Source organism: Pomacea canaliculata, linkage group LG8 (assembly GCF_003073045.1).
Source record: "Pomacea canaliculata isolate SZHN2017 linkage group LG8, ASM307304v1, whole genome shotgun sequence".
Classification (NCBI taxonomy): Eukaryota; Metazoa; Mollusca; class Gastropoda; order Architaenioglossa; family Ampullariidae; genus Pomacea; species Pomacea canaliculata.
The window spans coordinates 25,879,443-25,902,038 of record NC_037597.1 but is presented as its reverse complement, the minus strand read 5'-3'; the positions used below and the strand labels follow the sequence as shown (position 1 = coordinate 25,902,038).

Genomic DNA, 22,596 nt, shown 5'->3' with positions numbered 1-22,596 from the left:
CTTAAAGTAAGAAAAATAACCCCCAAAATATTGTTTTGCAAGTTATATATGTAAGTTTGCTCTCAAGTATAGATTGCATAAATCTCTTCAATAAGTTTGTGGAGTAGATGACACTAGTGACATGTCACAGGCTGACACCTAAAGTGTCCCTCACTTCCTCCCTCACAAGTCCCTCCTCGGGCTACGCAGGTGCTACACGAGGACACACTTCTTATTTTAACATCTGACTTTTTTTTATTGTTTATCATAAGAAAACTGCTGTTGTTATACAAGTGTTATTGAGCTCAGTTTCATTGGGTTTCCATTTCAAATTACCAGACCTGCTTAAATATATGTATGGTCGAATATGTGTGTGTGTCTGTTCAGGGAAGAATGAAACGAAAGTGCTACGTGAAGACAAACTGAGGATGGGGTAGAGTCTCTTTCTAGCTAGATGGACTGGTGATGACTGGGGGAAGAGATGTGAGGACTGGACCATTCGATGGATACCTGAGTTCAAATGTTCACGGCGAACACGAACTCAGTCACACGTTTGTCTGCTCCTGCCTTCTCTCTCTCTTTCCGTCTTTTCACAAACGGGCGAAACGTATCCTCTGTCATGCAGTCAGCGGCCATCTAATTATCTTTTTAATGGTCATATTCTTATCGAGCTGTTCCTTTAATCTTGTAAGCGAGCCGATGCTTGGATGGACAAGTACTTGTTTGCACGCACACTCATGCGGAATTTCCTTTTTATTATTATTGTTCTTTTTTTATCATTCTAGTTCACTTTTTCCACAGGCTGTGACCTCGTGGGAACATTATCTGGGACAGAACAAACATATTTAGGGTGCATACACTCTAGAAGTTTTAAAAACATACCTGGAGAAGAAATGTTGACCTACAAAACATCGGAGGATCTGTCAGTCCGTTGAAAACTCCGGAGCGATGCTATCTCGGAACAAAATATTATTTTTACTTAACGATCCTGACATTTCTTTTGTCTTTCAAGACTCGTCCCTCCAACAGACGGTGACTTGTTTGCGATGTGCTAACATGTTCACAGCTCGTGAGTCTCGTTCGTGTCTGACATGCTTTCTGTGAACGAGATTCTGGAAGTTTCCACGAGATTGCTGAATCATTGGCTGCGCCAAGCAGACGCTGTGTGGACGAAAGTAAGACCGCTTTTATTTATCGCAATTCTCCTCCTGCCTCTCGAACCTGAGCTCGGGGCTGAGTGGGCATTAGCCGGGGGAGCGATTGTAATGCATAATATCAGTCACACCCGATACCTGTGCTGCTGATCGCTGGGGGAGCCATTTTCGAGAGTTGAAACCCCTTGTCTCAAGAGTTTCCAAGATAAGCACCCTCTTTCTTTCTTCTTTCTTTCAATCTCTTTCTTTCTCTTCTCCCTCCATCACTCACTCACCAACTCACCGGAACGCACACACACATACACATACATATTTTCTGCCGCCACCTTAGTACATCCTAGTTAAGAGTTCAAAGCATTTTAAGTGTCACAATGATTATTTACACTGGAGAAGGAATCTTGTTCGAAAGGAAACGAGAAGCGCAAACCATCTCCAGAATGTTTCTCTCTGCCGTCGAAGACTTGAGTGAAGACAGGACGGAACACATTCAGAGCTTGTGTGGAGACTGGCAGACATTCTCAGCTCTTCGTCTGTCGTTGGCACATGCGTTAGTGTCATCTGCCCTGCGTTGACGAATTGAAGCTGTAAATAAACACAATTTTGGGGTAATTTCTTTTATAAACCAATCTTTATTTGGTTCTAAAATTCAGTCCTGTTGAACCACTTCATTATTGCCTCCTGCCAAACTTTCCATCTAATTAAGATTTATGAAACAGGCTGAGGAAATTCAGCTATCCACCCAATGATGATAATTTTTCATCCAAAATGTCAATCCAGTTAGGGTGCAAAGCCTCCGAACTACAGTCAATCTACAAATAGTCTCAGTCAGCGATTGGAGTCAGTCCACAATTGGAATCAGTCCACAGTCGGTCTAGGTCTACATTAGTCATAGGTGTTAGTCTTCCTTAAACACTTTTATTCCTTTTTTTTTAAGTAAAGGAAGGAGGGAAGGTTACCTTTTCCATTTTGCAGTAACCCGATTGTGGCCCGAGCGTGGATTTATAGGCAAACCGAAACGAAACCTCGACGATAAACTCAAAGCCGGCAGCTAGAGCAGCAAGGACTGATAACTCTAGAGCACAGACAAGGGCGAGAACTATCAGGGACTGACACGGCATACATTTGCAAATAGTGACTTGAATAAATCATATTTATCTAATCTCTAGACTGCGTCGGCAGGAAAAGAGTGTTTGAGATGAAGAATTTCTCAAGACTTGCTTCTGTTGCTGATGGGAGCGGAAACGTTAGGCACGTGACGTCCAGACAACCGTTAATGGCCCAGTGTTACAGTTATGGCCCCTGAAGGAAGCCATGACGAGGTCGGCAGGATTGTTTTATTTTCTCGGCACTGATCACTTGTATCGACACCAATACCTTCTTCTTTAAGTCTCATTCCTGCGATGTGGATTGCACCGTCTCTTCCGACTTACTCGTCCCAGAATGTCGGACAGTCTGACTGACAAAGTGTTTCTGACACGACACCTGACAGGATTTTTTTCAGTGACTGATATATGGAGGTATGCACTTAACAGCAGCAAAGAGCTGCAACACAATTTTTTTATATAAGATTCGCTGTCCCCGGATGCGGGAAAGTTGCATAACAGAGTGCTGTACATGGTAGACACACGTGACATATTATTATAATAATAACATAATGCTCTCTCTCTATGGGGTAGACACGTCACAGTGTAATAATAGGAAGACCAACTTATTATAATCTCACATGCACGAACACACTCATAACACAAACACACACACACACGCCACGTCTTTGAGGGTCAGTCCTCTGCATCCATGAAAGAAAAGACCATCAGCAATCAACGATCGGATAGGCAGGTCTATGGAGAAGCAAGAAACGGGTGGATGGCACGGACAAACCTTATCCGTCAGGTTGTTAAAAAACAAAATAACACCTATGTGAAAATTGGGCAACAACAGATAAAACGTTCATTCGTTGGGAGATAGCCACCCACTCCACAAGGGGTGGACGGACGGTCCTGTGGACGTTGTAAGCTCTCGTCTTTCGATCGTGAGCTGCAGGCCACCGCCGACAATGAAGGGGACGAGTGGTAAGTGAGAAGACAAACAAAATGCGCCAGGAATGCCATCAATAATCTATGCCGCGCTCGATTAAGCCAGACTTTTGATCCGCCACCGTCGTGAAACATTCATTCCGCCACCATTTTTGCCTTGCCAACGCCGGCCAGGGCCGGTAACTCGCGGAAGTGGCGATGACGAACCCCACCCAACCCCAACCCCTGCCGAGAGGAAAGCGTGCACCTAATTTTCATGGCGGAGACATACGAAGCCCGCGTCCTATTAATACAAATGAGTGTGGTTCTTCAGGCCCGTGCAAGTATGTTAATAATCAAAGATTACACACAGCGCTTCGACAGCCAGCTTTTGGCCGCTTGCAAAATGAGCTTGGCGAAACAGTTCATCTGCACTGGAAACGAGCTGGCTTTGTCACAGCCAGGCAACGCCTTTCATTACTCACCACGTCCTCCCGTCCACATGTCCTTCTGTCTGCAAGTTGGTAAAAGGTTTTGTTTCTGGTTTGGAATCTTTGAGATTTTACATGTTCAAGATGTCGCGGCGCCGTCGCAGACTTTCTGGTCCTCGGAGGACAGGTTGTGGTTGGTCGTCAGCAGAACATCAGCTGGACGTCAGCTCTCACCTTATTTCCACAGGAACCTTCAAAAAAAAGATCTGAGAAGACATCGAGTTTTGTGACTTACACAAGTCAATCAGTTGCTTCTTCCCCGTGTCCCGGGTAGGAGAGCTGGGAAGCGAAGTCCAATCCTCTCCTTCTGCCGATTTTTATCTTCCGAGTTAAATAAGAGATTTTTTTTCCTGCGATTTAGATGGTGGTAGGGGAACTCGGGTCGTTTCTCGCCAAGGCTCATGAAAGCTGTCTCGGAGAACGAGCTTCTTTCTGTTCCAGAGACGAACTCTCCAAATACAAGGCTACGGATCAGTAGAGCGGCAAGTGAAGCGTGTCACCAGAAAACAAAGATCAGAGTTGAACTTACTACAAGCTGGGGAATGTTTTGTGTGGTAATGGAGAATTGTGTCCTGAAAAAGGTGCACAGGTAAGTAAGAACTTTGACATGACCTCACAAAAGGTCAACAACAGAGACCTCTTCAGTGACATCAGGTTATTCAAAGTGACACATCGAAGGCTGTTCAGTGACATGGTGTTGCTTAGAAACGCACAATAGAGAGACCTGTTAGGTCACTTAGTGTCCCTCCAACACAAACTCAGTAAAGATCTTATTAAGTGGCTTACAGTTTAGGCAACTACCCAGGGTATAGTAAAAGACGAACAAATAACTGATGAGAAGAGACACAAAAAAAAAAAGGAGGGGGGAAAGAGAGAGAGAAAGTGGGGAGAAAAAAATCAAATTAAATTTGTCGTGTAGAAAAGAAGACAAGAAAGAGTCGTTTACCGCAGCTGTGGTCACAACAAAAATCTCAACAAGTCGCTAGTCCCTCGGGTTACATAAACTCATTGGAGACAAAGAATGTTGTCCGTCCAACTTTGACTTCTGTGTACACACCGACACAGTTATCTGAGGTTTCTCAGTCACTAACTTCAGACATACTTTCAAGACTTCACATCAAGCCAGCCCCATGGTCTGTAACATGCTCGCTCAGGTATTTTCAGTCTAAAACTTGAAACTGTATTAGTTGAGCTGCTGACACGGCTAGAAATAGTTTTCCTTCTGACACGTTTAAGAACGACTGGATTTTTCCCCTTTACTCACTGTACCTCCTAAATAAAAAGCACTAAACAATTTTCACAAACATGAAGTAAATCAAATGTTTGGGTCCCTGAAGCGGAATTTTTTCAGTCGGCAGCACCAGGTCTTTTTTTTTTAATTATTGCCGTTGAAAAACGAGTAGTTGACATGGAAAAAAAAGAACCTTCTAGCGCCTCAATTCTCTCACGGTTTGAAAAAAATGCAGAATTCTTTTTAGAAAACGTAAACTTTTGTACACCATGGTTTGTTCGGTTTTATTTCCTGTTTATTTGTTGTTGGCATTTTTTTTTTTTTGTTGTTTTATTTTGTTTGGTTTTGTTGTTGCTGTTGTGGTTTTTGTTTGCTTGTTTGTTTTTTTGAACAGGTGGTATTTACAGATGCAACAAAAATTCCTATTTCTGAGTTTTTCCTGCCAGTTGGTGGGACAGTATGTCCACAAGAGCGCTAAGTTGTGGGTAGAGTGCGGAGGCACTTTTGCTGTTTTCCAAACAAACGGACTGACAACCGTTGAGTGCGTCACTGACAGCTTGCCAGTCAATACGGGTAGGAGGGGGAGAGGAGGGACATAGTACATAAGTCAAACTCCAGATACCAACAGTAATACAATACTACCACTTATACTAGTCGCAATGTATTGCTTTCCGACTCCTGCAACCGTATCTACGGAGCTGCCATTACAGACCGACAGGACTGCCTACGTCACGGTTTACGAGGTCTACGTCACGTCATATATCCGGGGATGTGACTAGCTCCCTCTGGGGCGACTCATTGTACCCGGGGTGACATCTGTGACTGTGAGGCGTTGGTTGGCCGGTGTGGGTGTTAGATGACGAGACTCAATTACTAGCAGCAATCCACAGATTAACACCCGTGAGAGGAGCAGACGCCAGCACACGGGTGGAACAAGTTATGATTGAATACGATAAGGCTGGGTGGCAAGGTAGGGTCTGTGTAGGTGCTTGCTACAGGTGTGACAGCAGCACAAGTATTCCCGGGTGAACACTACAACACTATGTAGGTCCTGCGTTTGGAGGAAAAAAAAATCTGATTTTTTAATTTGTATTTACCTCCTCCGTCCATAATCTCTCTCTCTTCTTCACCAGAAAAAAAAATGACAATCACAGGTAGTCTATTATCTAATCATAACCTGCTTTTGATACAAAGAACTAATCCGAACATTCAGCTATTTTTTTCTATCCACCTCCTCTTTTCTTTCTTTCCTTTTTTCTTGAATAAAATGTCCGTTTGAAAGGCAACTCCAGAAATTGTGCGTCAGCTCTGATTTATCATTCATAGAGCTGTCATTGTTCTCATCCCATTGATGCTTCGTTAGGGGCCTGAATAAACACCAGGCTGGCTGAAAGTGATACTTCGGCCTCTTTAAGATTTATAACAATTTCTTATCTTCACCTTTTTCTTTCTTCCTCCGTTTCGTCTTCTGTTTGTCTGTATTGTCTTGTGACTGAACGGATGACAGAATGGTGTGTTCAGAAGTGTGTAGGGAGGATGACAGGTTAGCCCCTGAGAGCCTCTCCACTCCGCCTTCCTGAACATCTTCTTCTGCAAATGCAACCAGGGACCCTCCTGCTTGAATCTTCTGTGATTATTGTTTGTTTATTGTTGCTGATATACATAATTTGTAGAATATATTTTTAAAGCACAAAAACGACGGACAAAAAATATAAAGAAAGAATTACAGAATGGTAAAAAGAAAAGTAAGAATGAAATAAAAAAAAGATAAAAAAAGACAAACATGGGGAAAAAAAGGAATGAAAGAAATAGATGGATGGAGAGAGTTGGGGAAGGAAAAGGAATGGGAGGCTATTTTGATGAAGTCGCTGCAGTCACCTTTGATCAGGCCACAATAAACATTCTGCATCACTTCAGATTCCACGGACAAGTACTGAGAGGTAAATAAACATATAGAGAGGTCAGTAAACATATAAACATAATTATCAACTAAGAAAATGAGGGAGCGGGCGCTGGAGGAAGCGAAGCAGGGAGAGAGATCGGGAGGAAAGTGGCTGGCGGGGGAGAAAAAGAAAGAAGGGAGAAATCAGTCACTGGGCTGTTTGCAGTATCGGCTGATTCATCTGTCTTTGTCACAGGCAGATAATGGGAATGTGTAGATACAGGATTTGCTTTAGGCTGCAAGTCTGGTCACTGACAGCTTTCTTCACTTCACTTCCCACAATGCCAGGCGCGGATAAAGAGGCAATGGCAGTTAGGATGCTGTTTGTCCGCATCCATAACACATGCTATCCCCACACAAGCACCTCAGATATATTCCAATCTCATTCTGTCATCTTGTCGGCTTTACCTAAACGAGACAGTTAAGCAAACTTTTTTCTTCTTTTTCTCCTGACGAAACATGGGGGAGGTGGGGGATAATGAGTCAGCAACGGTTTACCCTTTAACCAAACATTTTTTTCAGACTATCTCACCTCTCGGTTTGAGGAACAATTCCAGAAATTCTACAAATGTAATTACAGGTGTAGGAATAGATGGACTAGGTGCTTAAATCAAACTGTCACCCTAGTCGTCTCCAAATTTGTTGTTTTGGGGGAAGGAAAATTAAAAACATGCTTCTGTTGAAGGGTATGTAGACATTTGAAAATAGTGGTTTGCTGGTTTGACTTCTTTTCCTTTATTTTTTTTTTTCATTTTAAAATATCAGGATCAGAATCAGAAACCCTTTATTAAAATAGGCCATCGGTCCGTTTCAAGGGGAGCATAACATTTTCAGAGAGACAGCGCGTGCACACACACACATAGTAATTATAAACATCATGCAATATTTAGGTACTGATGTTTTCATTGTACAATTCACACCTGACACATCACGTGTCATTCGTGTACTTGCCACAGGTAACTCGCTCCTTGCTAATCGGAGACAGATGACCAGTCCAGGAGGACGCGGAAGCAGGTTAACAAGAAAAACGAGGCCAGGAACTCAAATGTCTATGTCTATGAAATGTCTATGTCCTCATCTACAATATCATTAACTTGCTTATGAACAGAAAGAGGATAAAATGCTCGCCGTGACACCGAGCTGAAGATGTCACATGGTGCACAATGGCGTCCTCCTCGGGCTGCACAGGAGGTGAGTGGTCAGGTTCTTGGTGTACAGCAATGAGAAAATACAAACAATGGAGCTGCAGACTGGAAATCAGTTTGGCGTGAGCGGATTCACCGCCAGCGGATCAAGAAATTGTTCTTAAAATTTTGTGTCGGCGGGTCTTAACCGGCAGTTGTACCCGCCGTCAGCAGCCATTTTTTTCCCTTACAGCTTCACGCCCTCAGCAGTTGTCCGTCCTGCAGTTACCTGCCCTTAGCAACTGTCTGTCTTCTTTAGTTACTCCCCCTTATTTGCTGTCTGTCCTGCAGTTAAACGCCCTTACAACCTGTTCGTCCTTCATTGTTAATTATAACAGTAATAGTTGTCCTGCGGTACCCGCCCTGAGCAGCTGTCTCTCCTCTACCCTAACGGCCATTGTCATCAAGAAACTCGAGATGCATGAGAAATTTTTTCCATTCCAACATGAAAGAATATCATTATCATTTATTTTTTTAAGAGAAGAAAAGAATAGCCAACCTAATGACCCTCATTGAAATACAAACTTAGTCTTGTGGCCATTTATACCCTTGTGACCGCACCGAGCGGCCAGGGTCAGCCCGCCGGCCATGGATTGTCTTCTGTCCACCACCTCCACACCCGGGACTGTGCACCTTGCTGTCCTCCTTCACGAGCATCGTTGAGTTTTACATCCGCCGCGGCCGGCGAGAGGAGAAAGTGGCTGTAAGCAGGCGTAGGTGACACTTCACATGGGCTACCAGTCATAAACCGATTGCCGGGTAGACCCTTTTCAAACATAGTATTTCTTTGATGTCCACCTGACAGTGATTGCAGTAACTGGAGAAGGGCCGCCAGACACTCGAACGATGAAATTTATTACCTGTTGATCACACCGGCGAACACGGGGACAGACGTGCATCGACCACGTACACGCTGGAAAATGTTCGAGTGCATGCTTTCCTTCTGTTCTCTTCTCTCCTTCATTCGTTAGCTATTCCTTGTCTGTCCGTCTCGTTGTTTGTTTCTCTGCTTCCCTCCATCCTTCTGTTTCTAAGTTTAGCGGGCGGCAGGCTCTGGGTGGAGGTGCCGAGTGTCTGTATACCTTCTCACACCTAATACCTGCCATTCGCACCCCGATGTAAGTTAGACACCGATGGCAAAAGCTTGTAAGTATCCACACGCGGGAGATAAACTAATTAAGAATAAAAGCAGTCACGTGATCTGAAGCACTTACGCTGTGGTAAACAAACACGAAATGCAAGCATGTGAGTAAATAAAATTAATGGGTATGTACACACACAGACAAACAGGCAAACCGACAGACAGACAAACAGACAGACAGTAAAGTAAGTCTGTGGATAGACGGATAGATGGATAGACAGCTAATGGCGTGTTTTGTAAGCACAACATCGACAGACTGTGTTTACAACAAGCTGAAATTAACAAATTGATCGAACACATGCGGTCCATAATTGCTCATGTAATAACAGAAAGGCAGTTAGTGATGTAATTAAGATTAAAGATACTGTGGAGCCGGCGCCGCGAGCCACAAAAAAGAACAACAATAATAACACGGGGGGAAGTGCCTGGCGCCATGGCCTATGTTTTGTCTACCTCGGGGAATTCGAGTTTTTATAGCCAAGGTGTTGGTAGGTAGGTGGCAGATGGGGAGCAGAGTGGTTAGTCGGGTCAAACCACGTGGACACTTTGTCTCCCACGTGACCTCATTAAACTTTGACCGAGTCTTATAATTATTGGTGTCTGTTGGGCGGAAAACAAACTTTTAAAAAATTCAGCCACTTTATGCAGTCCTCAAGTTATAAGTTGTGCATGTGTGTGTGTTTGAGTGCGCGCAGGTGTGTGCATGTGTGTTTATGTGTGATCTATTATTGTTTGTGGGAGATGGGAGAATGTCTAAATATGTGTGAGAGATAGGTAGAAATATGTCTAGGTGTTGAATAAATTTTATTTAAACATTTATTGTCAAGTCTGCGTTCATGTTAGTGTTTATGTAACTCGACGAACGCGCTGGTAAGAAAACAAGGTGTGTGTGTGTGCGTGTGAGAATGAATGTGTGTGTGTGTGATTGAGAAGGAGTGTTGGCACATGTGTCTGTGTGTGTGTGTGTTAGTGAGAGAGTTGGTACGTGTGTCTGTGTGTTAGTGTGTGTGTGAGAAAATGTTGGTACATGTGTCTGTGAGTGTCTCTGTGTGTGTTAGTGAGAGAGTTGGTACGTGTGTCTGTGTGTAAGTGAGAGAGAATGTTGGTATGTGTGTGTGTGTTTGTGTTAGTGTTTGTGTGAGAGTGTAGGTAGGTGTGTCTATGTGTGTGGATGAATAGAGAATTCCCATGTGTCGGCGTGCGTGTTTGCAGTTGCAAGCTCAGTGTACTCACACACACACATGTCAGGATGCGAGCTCAGTCATCGGTCCCCGACTGCAGACGTAGACTGTACAGGTGTCTCGCCCCACATCCTGTCAACACCTGGCGACTGCGTCAACAACATGACCAGATGACAGAGCACTCCATCGCCTGGCAGGCACCGGGCCTTCAAAGCTGCTCAACATTACATCATGAATTTTCATCTACATGCAACAAAATTTAGTCATTTCTTTCCTCAAGTTTGCTTTCATCTCGGACTGTTTAGATGTAGCTAGTGTATTTTAACAACAACAATTATTATTATTTTACTTACATAACTGACACCCCAGCCTTATAGGTAGCTCATATTTTAAAAGATGAGAATAATTTCTCTTCCACCCGCTGGCGGATTGTCTCTGTATGCTCGCCATGTCTGTGCATAAGTTATCACACCTGAGAGCGGGACTGCAGGTGAATGAGCATGTTTAAGTTTAATACTTTACCGTTTTATTGTTGATTTTTCTTGTTCGTAGTTGTTTTGGTTTTTTTTTTTTTAGTTCCGGTTTGTATCGCTACTCATCAATGTCGTCTCTTTGGTTGTAATAAGGCCGTACATCCACAACTCAATTTCAAATCTCTTGCTCTCGGACACTCAATGCACGTGCGCCAACACACACAAACATACACTCACTACACACACAAACACACACTAGCATGCACACAGAGAGAGAGACATTGTGATTTAAGTTTTATTTTAGCACCTTGCGCAAAAGCCAGGAAAATATTTAGCTAAATAACAGCAAGCAGAGCGGGAGAACAAACTGGCGTAACTGTCAGGAGGGGGAGAGAGAGAGAAGGCGGGAGTGGAGGGTTGTGGAGGGAGGAAAGGCCAGCTGAGTGTAAAGATATCGCGCCAGGAGACCTCGCACGGGGGAAGGCGGGCTCGCGAAGATAGATACCTCATGAATAAACATCATCTCTCTCCCAGGCCAGCCAAACAACACGACCGTGCCGGGCGAAGAGCTCGGGGACCTTGTCTCCTTTGCATATGACCTCAACCTTCGAACTCTTGTTTCCTAAAGTTCTGCATAGTAAAAAAAAAAAATGTAGGCAAGTTTGCGAAGGGATCTTCCCCTGGCTTCTGGGCCCTGCCGCCTGACGGATTGTAAGCCAGGATTTATTGACAGCGAATCCAAGGGCGAAAAATTCTCGTCTTGCAGTCCCCGCTGGTTGTTCTCCTCTTGATCGGGTGCTGAAGCGTCGAAAGTGGGGTACCCTGAGCCGGGACTGCGTGTCAGGACACGGCTTCTGCGGGTGGGTGTGTGTAGATGTGCTCGTCGGAGGCATTGTACGTACAGTCCAGCCACTAAGTCCCTCTTCCCCGAGGCTCTCACCTCGACACCAGCTCCAGCTTCTCAGGAAGTAATTTTTGTTATTGCAAGCTGTGCGTGTACCAACAAATCATCTTCTCCCGGGTATCTATCTCCACAAGTGAAGCGACACTACAAAGGTACAAGGAGTAGCTATGTAGTTTTGTTTTTAACATATCGCCATCTTTTTCTACTGAGAAGGCGCAGGAGGTATTTTGCTGGATAGTACTGTGATATTCCGGGATTGTTTTTCCTCTTGCGACAGCCATATTTATTTATTCTGTCGGCTTCTGCCTGCTTTGCAAGGAAGTGTTGTTGGCCACGGCATTTGGAAATAACATCTTGACATCAGTCTCGGTGAGTATTTTGTCTAATTTTATTTTAACAGATATTTGGAATGCAGCCCTACATTAATACCTCGTGGATATATATTTTTTTTCTAGAGTAGATAGAAAAAAACCCAAACAAAATTAGAGATTTAGATAAATATTGTATATCTATCTTTGCTGATGCGCATGTCTGAACGTACACACACCCACGCGCGCGCACATACACACACGCACGCGCATACATTCGCTCGACACATACACACATATACACGCGCAGGTTAATTTGTATTAAAAAAAAAAGGGTAATGTTAAGGTTGCCGGAGAAAATCACTGCCTTGCGCTAGCTGAGCATCAACATCTAGCTGACCGCGTAAACAACCTATTTCATCAGTCAGAGCAGATTCATTAGCTGCCGAGGGCGAGAAACCTGTGACAGTATTAACTGCGGCCGACGTAAGGAGTGCCTCTTGTCTGCTGTAAACAATTAACCTAATCGCTTCCGCGAAGCTTCGGCTTCCTGTTGCTATTACCCGCCAACCCCGTGCCAGGCCCGTCTGAGAGACCAAACAACAAACCATGCACAGATAAACAAAGGAATCTTAATTTACATTCAGAAATAAACCTCGCAGCGGCCTCTCTTTTTTTTTCTGTCGCTTAAGCAGGAGAAAACTTCGCAGAATAAAACGAAATCGAAGACGAGAAAAAATAACAGTCGTCTGCTGCTAAGCATGTCGCAGCGATTTTTGCCAACCTGGTGGAAACCCAGCGGCACGCCTGCCCGTGGAGTCGATCCGTCCATCCTCATCTTGTTCCCTCACGATCGAGTATCCTGTGCCGCGTGTCGGGTGTCTGAATATTCGGGGTAGCTTTGTTTAGAAATCTTCAGGCCGTAATGGTTTGGAAATATTATATTCATAGGCAGCGGGCGCGTGGCGTCCTGTGGAGAGCGCCCAGACGTCGGCGAGCCTTTGCGAGTGTTTGCCCATCGCCGGCGAAAGTCGGCGAAAAGTTTGCCGATCATATTCCTCGCCTTGTGACGACTGTCCGCTAACGGTGCATGGCAGCGCGTGCATTTACGTCACGAACACCGGCAAAACTAAACCCAAGCTCTTAAAAATGGTAGTCGGGTGGGTGGAGGATGTCACATTATGTATGCGGTCAGTGTCCCCAGCGCCAGGTAACACTCAGGTAACCACTCAGGTAACAGATCAGTTCAGGTAGAGCCGGCAGGTGCCTGTCAGCAAGTGTTTCCGCTTTGCTTAGCACTTACATCAATAATCTCATCGACCTTGCCACAAACTTTATTATCGTTGTTGTTTAATAAATAAAAAAAATAAATAACAGGAGTTATAAATGAACACGTTAATGGAAAGAATTATTTTATAGTCGGTTAAAAAAATATTTTTGACAGTTGCAGAACAAAATATTGCCCACCACAATTCTAAAAAAAGACTGAGATGATGCGATTACTGCTGATAACACATGGCCGACACTCAATACAGTGTTGTAACGGATTGTATGACAGTGCGGAACTGATAAAGCTAATCAAACTTTCTAGTTCAAAGCATTCTGAACATTAATAGGCATATCCAATATATATGAACACAGCTTTGCATCATGGATACTCTCAGCAGAACAAATCCATCATTTTTGTCGTTATTGTCCTTTTCCTCTATTTAACAAAAGTATGGATTGAGATGCTAGCGCGCGCACACACATGCACGTGGCTCAACATTTTAAAAATTCTGCAATAAATTGTTTAAACCTTTTCGGAAGGTTGTTTGTTACACATTGAATCGCATTCCACTTCTGAACACTTACTGAAAACTGTTGTTAACATACTGAAAATATTCTTGACACAGAAAGTAGTGTTCTTGATGCACCTAAAATATTGCTCTTCACTCGTACTCAAAATAGTAATTTTGAATAGTAGCAGAAAAATCCCAACATGGAATCATGGAATGTTAAGACTTGTAAACAGATAAAAATTTTATCACACTAGATTTTACAGGAGTGAGGAAAAAAATAAACTCTCTCTCTCCGTGTTAGCCACTGAGATTTTTCATTCCTTTCCAGCCCTCCCTCACCTCTCTTCCCCCTGCACGAGTTCTCTGTTCTCTCGGACATGGTGTTGATGGTGCTGATGGTGATAGTTCAAAGAAGAGAGAGAAAAAAATCTGATTAATCCAAGCGAAAAAAAATATTTTTTTCGGCTTGCTTACATAAATTGTTTCCTTCTAATCTTTTCTCTCTCTCTCACACACACACATACACACCCACCTGGAGGCGCGCGCCCACACACGTAAACAAAAGTATGCACGACACACAGTGGTGGGTGGGTCGGTAGTTGTTGTTGATGCAATTCTTTGTTGACAGAATTATTGCCGACTGTTCGATCCGTGTCTTTCAACACAAGTGAAGCGTCTTGCCGGGGGATGTCGGGGGATCGGTAAACAGGGTGTGCGACTGTAACCTCCACTGTCAGTGCCAGGTGTCAGTGTCAATGACAGTGTCAGTGCCGTGACACAGATTGAGGTTTTGACAAAAGTTATTGAATTTTACCGAAAAAGCATTTTTATTGACTGAATGAAGTTGAATTTGTGGTGAATTAATTTACTTGTGAATAATAAACTTCTGACACTCAGTACTCGGACAATACTGATGTAGATGTGTGTAGTAGTAGTAAGCCGACCGGCAATATTATTCTTGAAAATTATGAATATTTTGATAAATGTAAAATAATATTGGGTTGCTAATAATAATGCACGGATAAAAGATGTTTCAGCAGCAATGACCGGCTATATACTGAACCGAAATGTTTGCCTGCAGTGTTCATGTTTTGATCCACATCACTGAAGTATTGTATTATTAATGGTCCTTATTATAAAAGAACTGCTGTGCCACGTATTGATCCAGATAATCAATGAACTGTTTTGCGTTAGAAAGACCCATGATTATTTTAGAAAATATACACAAAATGTTTTTTAGAGATACTGGGTACTTTAAAGACTTATAGACCTTCTGACCCTCGTTACTAACTTACAGGTTTGAGACACTCTAGCACCCGTTACTGTTGGATGTAATTTTTCCGATGTACCCAGTAGGATTGTGGAGAGGATTGCAAGTGTGACACACACCGTGAACCCCGCCAGGCTGACTGCTGCGACTTTATGCTACAATAAACAAAGGAGAAAAGAGGCCAGTGACACACGAACCCAGCGCCGAGACCAGATTAACTTTCCCTGCTGCCGGCTGGGCAAATGAATGGCATGTTTTAAAAATACAGTAAAGTTGGGAAAACAGTTCATCTGAGATAAATCAGATTAATGCGCAGAACATTTGTTGATTTTTGACCGGTGTAATTATTGGAACAAGGGAGATTAATCTCTGGTTTCTCTGGCTTCGCTCAGCTGGTGCTTGTTTTCATAGTTAACCGATAAAACAGATGACAGATTTTCGTGAGTGGCAACAGATCGAGCCCAGATAAATAGAAATGGGCCTTTTTTATTCCTTTCTCTTTTTCCTCTCTCTCTTCACCATTTGATATAAAACGAAACTTCTGCGGAGGCGGTGAAAGGTTGTCGTTCTTGTGAATCCGCGAAGCGTTTTAATGGAGTTTACCTGATATTTGTAGCACAGTTTATACAAGGTTTTGTTGTGTCTCATGGTCATTGATGTGGAACTGTGAAAATTGATTCAAATTAACACCGCGACGAGGGTCATGTGCCAGGAGTTCATTACTAACTCGACAGTGCGCGCGCGCTTATCTGTCGCTCTGGGTCTCCGTGAACTCCAGGGTTCGTGCCCTCCTTCTCTCACTCCCTCCCCCACCGCTTCTCAGTGCTCCCCCGTGCCCTCTAACCGCTGACACTAAGACCCAGCGTGACCGCATGCCGGGGGCAAGGTACCGTGCTGCATCACTCAACATGGCGGTCCAGCCGCCTTCCCAGGCGACAAATTGAAAGCGCCGTCGTCGCTGGCTGGACTGACACGTCGGTAAGGTCTGCCCTCTGACCTCTGGCGACAGCTTTACGACCGTGTCTTGACGACTGACCACTTCTGCTCGTCGGACCACGGACCGCCTACAGATCATGTTTCCCAGGCTGCAATCCTCTTCAGGGTCCTGTGACCTGATTTATTATCATCTACCTCTGCTGGAAACTGTACATCGAGAAAATTAAGCAAGAGTTTAATTCATGGAAGAGAAACAATGTTTTTGATAGGTTATAAACTTATATCTAAACTTGAAGTCATCAGTGTTTATGGCTTCTTCCCCAACCCCTAGCTTTTCTGGAAAGTAGACCAGACGCTCCCGGCAAAAAAGCTCCTTTCTTACCTTTATTTTTATTTTATACTTTTCATTAAAATATCAAGTTTTGACAAACAAGTCTAAACGAGGATTCTTTGCTATAGTCTGTTAACCTCGCCTGAGGGGTTAAGTGTCTCTCGACATGTTCACCCAAGCATGTCCCATCCACCCGATAATGTGGTCTAGAGGGAGGCAATCCAAGCCGCATTCTTTGTTCAGAATTAATTGCTGACTGGCAGTTGAGCGGCAGCGGTCATCACAGTGACAAGTGGTCATGACAAAGGCCATTCACATTGCGAGGCTGGAATAATAAGAAGGACTAGAGGAGAGGGAGCTGTGAGCTTTACTGTTCTAGTAGTCACAGGCCTCCATGAGTCAGCCACACATGGACATCGATGACATAAGCAGAACAGTGGGTGACACGAAAGGGGATTTGCTACCCGAGACAACGGCAGAGAGGAGGGCCTCGGGTGGGTAACGGGTGGAGAGAAAGCACGGAGAAGTGTTATAAACAGCGCCCGTTCTGTGTTGAACAAGGACTTTGTAATCAGATTTTTTTTAAACAATCACAAAGTGTGCTAAGTGCTGGGATTTATCTATTCGCTGACACTTATTTTCTTTCAAACTTTTCGGGGACAAATGAAGGTGGATGATGGTGAATTTTGGAGTAAGCCCAAAGAGCATGAGGGTAGCTAGCTGTCTAAAAGTACGCATGTAACAGTGTTTTAATAGTACAAGCAGGTGTTGTTGACATTTCAAAGAGCGATGTGCCAAAGATATCAGTATGAGTGGGAAAGGTTAGCTGCAGCGAGAAAAGAAAACATTCAGTTCAGTTGCCTTTCGTGTCACCAAGGTCCCTCCCCTCATTCCCTAGTTCTCCACCGCCACCCCAGCTCTCCCTCCATACTAAACTACTCTCTGATGATTCATTCTTTAAACTTCTGATGATTCATGAAACGAGACCTCTGTTTAGAACTCAGCTCGGTTTCTTCGTCCTCGTCCTATCTTTTTGAGATTTTACACCTTCCAATTTCACAGATATTACAGGGACAAAGGGGTGTAAGCTCTGTGGGTATGTGGGTCTGGACACTGCTTTTCTGACTTAAGAAAGGGAGGGGAACTTCTGTCTTCAGTGCCAACGTGCACTGGTCTCCTTTGAGTCCAGAAGTTACTTTCTGTTATTCCTTTAGTTATTGGGTGGTAGAGAGTTGATGAAGTCGTCGGGTGTGACACCCAGTCACCCGGTGTTTCCCGGGGAAGCTGCAGCTTTCAGCGAGGTCTGGAGGTCTGGTCTGACCAGATTCCCCTCCCGGGCTGGCGAGGCTTGTGTACTGCCTGCACTTGGGCGATAAATGTGTTTTGGTGTCTGGACCCTGACTTGACGACAGGAAGGGATAACCGAAGATAACACCACGTACTGCCCTGGGAGATTACTAACTCTGGAATTGAAACCAAGACAGTTCGCATCCTCAGACTCTCCTTCTGTCTGCAGTAACCAGCCGTGAAATAAATTCGTGTAGAAAAAGTGGAAGACAGAAAGAGGAATGTGTGTGGCTTGCTGTGGTCTCAAATGTGTCTTGGGAACATTTCTTCGCGAGAGTTCGCTTCCTACCTCCACCAGCAATTGGAATAACTGGTGGCTTTAGTATCACTCGTCTTACTAATAGTCTGGTATTGTTCTTCATCTAACCAAGCGCCGACCTCAGTGTCTTTAACAACGAAGAACAAGCAGTAGTTGGGGTAGTGAAGTGAAACGAACCAATAAATTTGTCATCAATTTACTTATAATTTTTTATTATTTCTTTTGATATACGTACACAAATATATTTTATTTATATGTGTACACGTGCGCGTACATATCCATAGTGACATAGTCATGTCTTCTGTTTCCAAGCAGTAATCAGTGTCGGAAGAATGTTTTCTGTATTCCATCATGTTTCAAACATTATGTTGCTACACAACTTGGCTCTAAGACAGTATCATGTGCTGTTGACATCTCCTGACAAAATATTGCTAATGAAGAACAGATTAATGTACTTCGGTATTTGTCTTTTCAACTTTTGTGCATGAGTTTCCGACTTAAAAAAAAATCATAGCTTCAAAATTTCTTAACGGAAACTAAAATATTTATGTTATTACCAACAGTCTGATGATATCGTATAATATTTATTTCTTTTCTTAATTTTCTTTAACTAATTTCATGCAAATAAATGCTTATCTTTGCATTCTGATTCAAGCAACACATTTTTAATAAACACATTATTATCTAAATATCTGTATGGGTTATAAATCACTCCAAGCTGAGTTATTTTAATATATTTTCCTAATGTACTTTCACGGAGAATTTTTAGCTGCGTTTTTTTAGTTTTCAGCGAAAAGTCTCTAACGTGTCGGCGCCGAAGTAAACATCTTCATAAAGATTTTAATGAAGTTTTATGTGTCCGAAAGAAAAAATAAGTGATCAAAGCAGGAAAGTTGAGTAATACTGAACATGACTGCAGGAGGAGAAACGAACCGTCAAACCCGAACTTCAAACGCTTCAGGAATACTTCTTCCTTCCTACTGACGATAGGTTTATCTTTTAAAATAAATAACATCGACATGGTTGTTTATTTTTTCACTGTTGTTCGTTTAGGCTGACACATTTATTTATTGATAACACCAAACAGACTTTTATTTCATCGTAATCCGATGTGAGAAAGGCGTCGGCCATTTTTCTCTACACTCTCCAGACCCCTACATTTTTTTCAAAATTGAAAATAATAATAATTGTGAATGATAATAAGAAACTGTTTAAAAAGTGTTGGAATTTAAATGTTCATTGCAAAAGTTCATTTTACTGAGTGTATATATATTTGCTACTCTGAGCGCGTGCGTGATCACACACACACCTTGTATTATCAGTTCACCGTGACACAGGTAAAAATTTAAGGCGCTTTACCTGGAGACCCACCTACCTATCGCCGCACAGAAAAAGAAAAAGAAAAGAGAAAGCGCTCACGTGGTATTGGATGGGTGTGCCGCACTTGCGCCAAAACTTTGAAGAAGTTTTTTATTGTCAGCCTTTAAATCCTGTACTTCACTTGCTTGCCCATGAACTCACCTGTTTGCTTTCTGTCAGTCAGCCAACAAGCCAATGTCTGTCTTTTTTCACTCTATCCTTCTTTAAGTCTCTCTCTTTGATTCATTGTTTCTTTTTTTTATTTTCGACATTACATATCAACAACAAAGGGAAAAGCAGTTTTTTTCTTTTCTTCTTTCTTGTCTAATCTCTTTTTCTGTATAATGCCATCGTGTGCAGGTCTGTGGAAATCACTTATGTGAAAAATAAACTGATTCTCAGATCACATGTAAACAGGAGGATGTAAAGTCGCTGTTGTTACCTGGATGCGTGCAGTAATAATAATCTCTGACCCAAGTGTTTTTCTTCATCTCCGACTTCATCACTAACCCAGTAGGTTAAAGGTTACTGCAACCGGTAACTGGAATCTTTATAAACACAGAAGTTATCAGAGGTGGCATAGTTCTTGCCCTGCATAGCAATACTCAACATGAAATAATGTTTGTTATTGCAGAAACAATTCCAAACTACTCCATTAGTTGTCAACAATAAGCAGGAGCAGTTACATCTGTCTGTAAACCATCTGACAACATCTTCCAATTTTTTCGCTCTAAATATCTCGCCAACAAACTGCATGTCAGACATCTCAGTGTCAGGAGTCGGAATAATCCAAGGATCATCTTCACTAGCCATTTAAGGGGAACATGTCTAGGAGTGATTTGTTCTACGAGCGACGTCACTTCCTGTTGAAAAAATACTTCTCTGATCATCAGTTATGTCCGCTTTTTTTGACTGCTTGCGGACAAACATAACCGATATCCCTACTTCCAGACATTTACAAAAGCTGAGACGATGTTTTGCTGAAAAATGCAGCATGAAAGCAATTCACCGGGCTACCAAAGAGCTCAAAGTAGTGAACTGAGGAGTTGTTACACCCAGTGACCCGGATATGAAGACTGCAAGATACACCCCAAGTACTGACTGGCTCGTCCGGGTATCTCTCGGTTTCCTTCGGTTGGCGGAGGAAGTTGCAGACTGCAGGAGGGTGGAGGGGCCTTGCCTTACACCTCATTGATCAACGTCTGTAATGTGAACTGCAGCACGTGGCTGTTGGGTCAACATGTAAACGTCCAGAGAGAAGGAGGGAGAAGGGAACGAGAGACAAGCTAACAGTGGTTATCAGTGGACTTCCTCTCTACTCGCACAGGCAAGCACACACACAAACAAGTATATATAAGAACGCGCGCACACACACACGCCACCTTTTTTTTAAAAAAAACTTCATTGTCATTGTATCACGTGTGTGCGACTCTTACTCTCTCTGACTTTTTTTTTCTCTTTCACAATCTCACTTTCTGATTGTTTCTCACTTTCTTATTCTCCTGTTCTTCAACCCTCATTTTCTCTGCGCCTGCATGCATGACCGTTTGTGTCCAGTGGAGTGGATTGTCTTATCACAAACTAACTCAAACTGAAAACTGACGGAAAGCACAAGTTAATATCATTGATAGCTACTTACTAATAATACAAGACACCTCTGTCGAGACTTGAGGTGGTGTTCATACTAACACGTGACGATCACGTAGGAGCCTTGACGTCCTTGCAGTCTCACCTGTTGGATTGACAAGGTATGTCAAAGGTTTTCTGCGCTAACAGGTAGTTATTGTTGTTCCCAAGGAAACTATTGCTGAGAATAAGTACAGATAATCTGTATATAATCCAATCTTAACTCGTCAGTCAGTCACGTGACTGGTCATCAACAAATATGCTGACGCCGGGTTCTTATTGCTCCCGCCTTCAGTGTAAGTCAATCACGTGGTTTTCACGTGATCTTAGACTGATGGCTGTAAGCTAAACAGAAACGAATGTACGCCTGCGGTAATGTTCTTGTGACCCTTCCCTCGTCCTTTCACCTCCGCACTTCCTAGTTGACGGTTGGTCTCGTGTTCCAGTTAGCATTCTGTGTACTCACTGGGGAAGCCGAGTAGTCAGTGTTGTCCGACCCGGAGGTGCCGGTTCGATACCCGTGGGACGCAGCTTATTTCCCCTCCAGTTAACACAGAATGGGTACGTCAAAGAGTTAGGAAATGTAATGAAATGAAGGAGAGGAGATAATACCTCCCTCACAAAATATTGGCCCGGAGAAAACACCTTGATGATCATAAGGTTACAAAAATACCTTTTACTGTTTCTGTGAGTTCACACTGTGTATGCTTTATATTTGCTAAAATTAATGCTATGGACATGCACATTTTTTTTCTCAGAGTTACTTCAAGTCACGGGCTTAGAAGTTGCCCGTTCACTGCATCCCCCTACCAGCCTGTGTCCCTTCCAAGCCAATGGAAATGATATGAGTTTCAGAGATTAAGGATTCCCTCTAATTAGTAACAAGAATGTGACACGATAAATGATACTCGAGGTCCCGTCGCAAAAATCTTTCTCAGCCACGTGACACACTGAGGCCCCCCACCACAAAGACTGTAGGAAGGGGGGGTCCACCATATGACACATTCAGCCCCCATCACAAAGGCACCCTCCGCACGGCATCTCCTCCCAAACCGATTAAACCCAGCTTCTGACCTGAAGTGTGTCGCCTGTTGCAGGGAGCTGTGACCAGCTGCATGGAGCTGTGACCAGCTGCATAAGACATGTCCAAACTCCTTGTGTCGAGCGCTTTGTGTCTTTTCTAGGGTCGCACGTGAATGCGCTTGCTTTCGAAAATATGATTAATCTTCTTCTTCTTCTTTTTTTTTTTTTGTTACTTGGAGAAACATGATGCTACGCACATACCCAGGATATAAACACACAACCGATATTAACCCCAATTTTTCTGAAGCAACCTTAGCTTTGAAACAAAGATTGGGTTTATCAGGTATGAAATCGAGCGCAATGTTCTCTTTATTCGCCCATAAATTTCATCGCATTTTTCGTCAAAAGAATTAATTTTCCACAATAAAGTTGAAAGAAGTAATTTTCTTAACCAGACAAAATTTTGTTTACACATTATTTTTGAAAGTAAAGCCATGGGCATTATTTCATCCGACCCTGATTAAAAGCATCACCACATTTTCTTTCATCTCAGGTAGGAGGGAAATTTGCTGACAGGGAGGGCAGTTGGTTAATCCTCCACCCGGGCCCTGTGACAGGGGGAGTCGCTAGGATATGAATGATTTTCAGTTAGCATGTGAAAAGA

The 22,596-nt window shown here is 43.2% G+C and overlaps 1 protein-coding gene and 1 long non-coding RNA gene across 3 annotated transcripts in view; one reads left to right on the top strand and one right to left on the bottom strand.

Moving 5' to 3' along the window:
* Nucleotides 1–1,459: 1,459 nt before the first annotated feature.
* LOC112571245 lies at nucleotides 1,460–11,381 on the bottom strand. The gene is made up of 3 exons (XR_003100779.1): nucleotides 10,838–11,381; nucleotides 10,368–10,529; nucleotides 1,460–1,715 (listed from the first exon to the last, which is right to left on the bottom strand). It is a non-coding gene; the product is annotated as an uncharacterized LOC112571245 (long non-coding RNA).
* A 192-nt stretch (nucleotides 11,382–11,573) lies between these two features.
* The window catches only part of LOC112571242 (homeobox protein Meis1-like), a 192,403-nt gene continuing 181,380 nt past the window's right edge, over nucleotides 11,574–22,596 (top strand). The window contains exon 1 of one of the 2 annotated variants that reach the window (XM_025250117.1): nucleotides 11,574–12,061. The gene's annotated coding sequence lies outside the window, so the exon portion shown is untranslated. The remainder of the gene's footprint in view (nucleotides 12,062–22,596) is intronic. The other variant, XM_025250115.1, reaches the window with a different exon arrangement.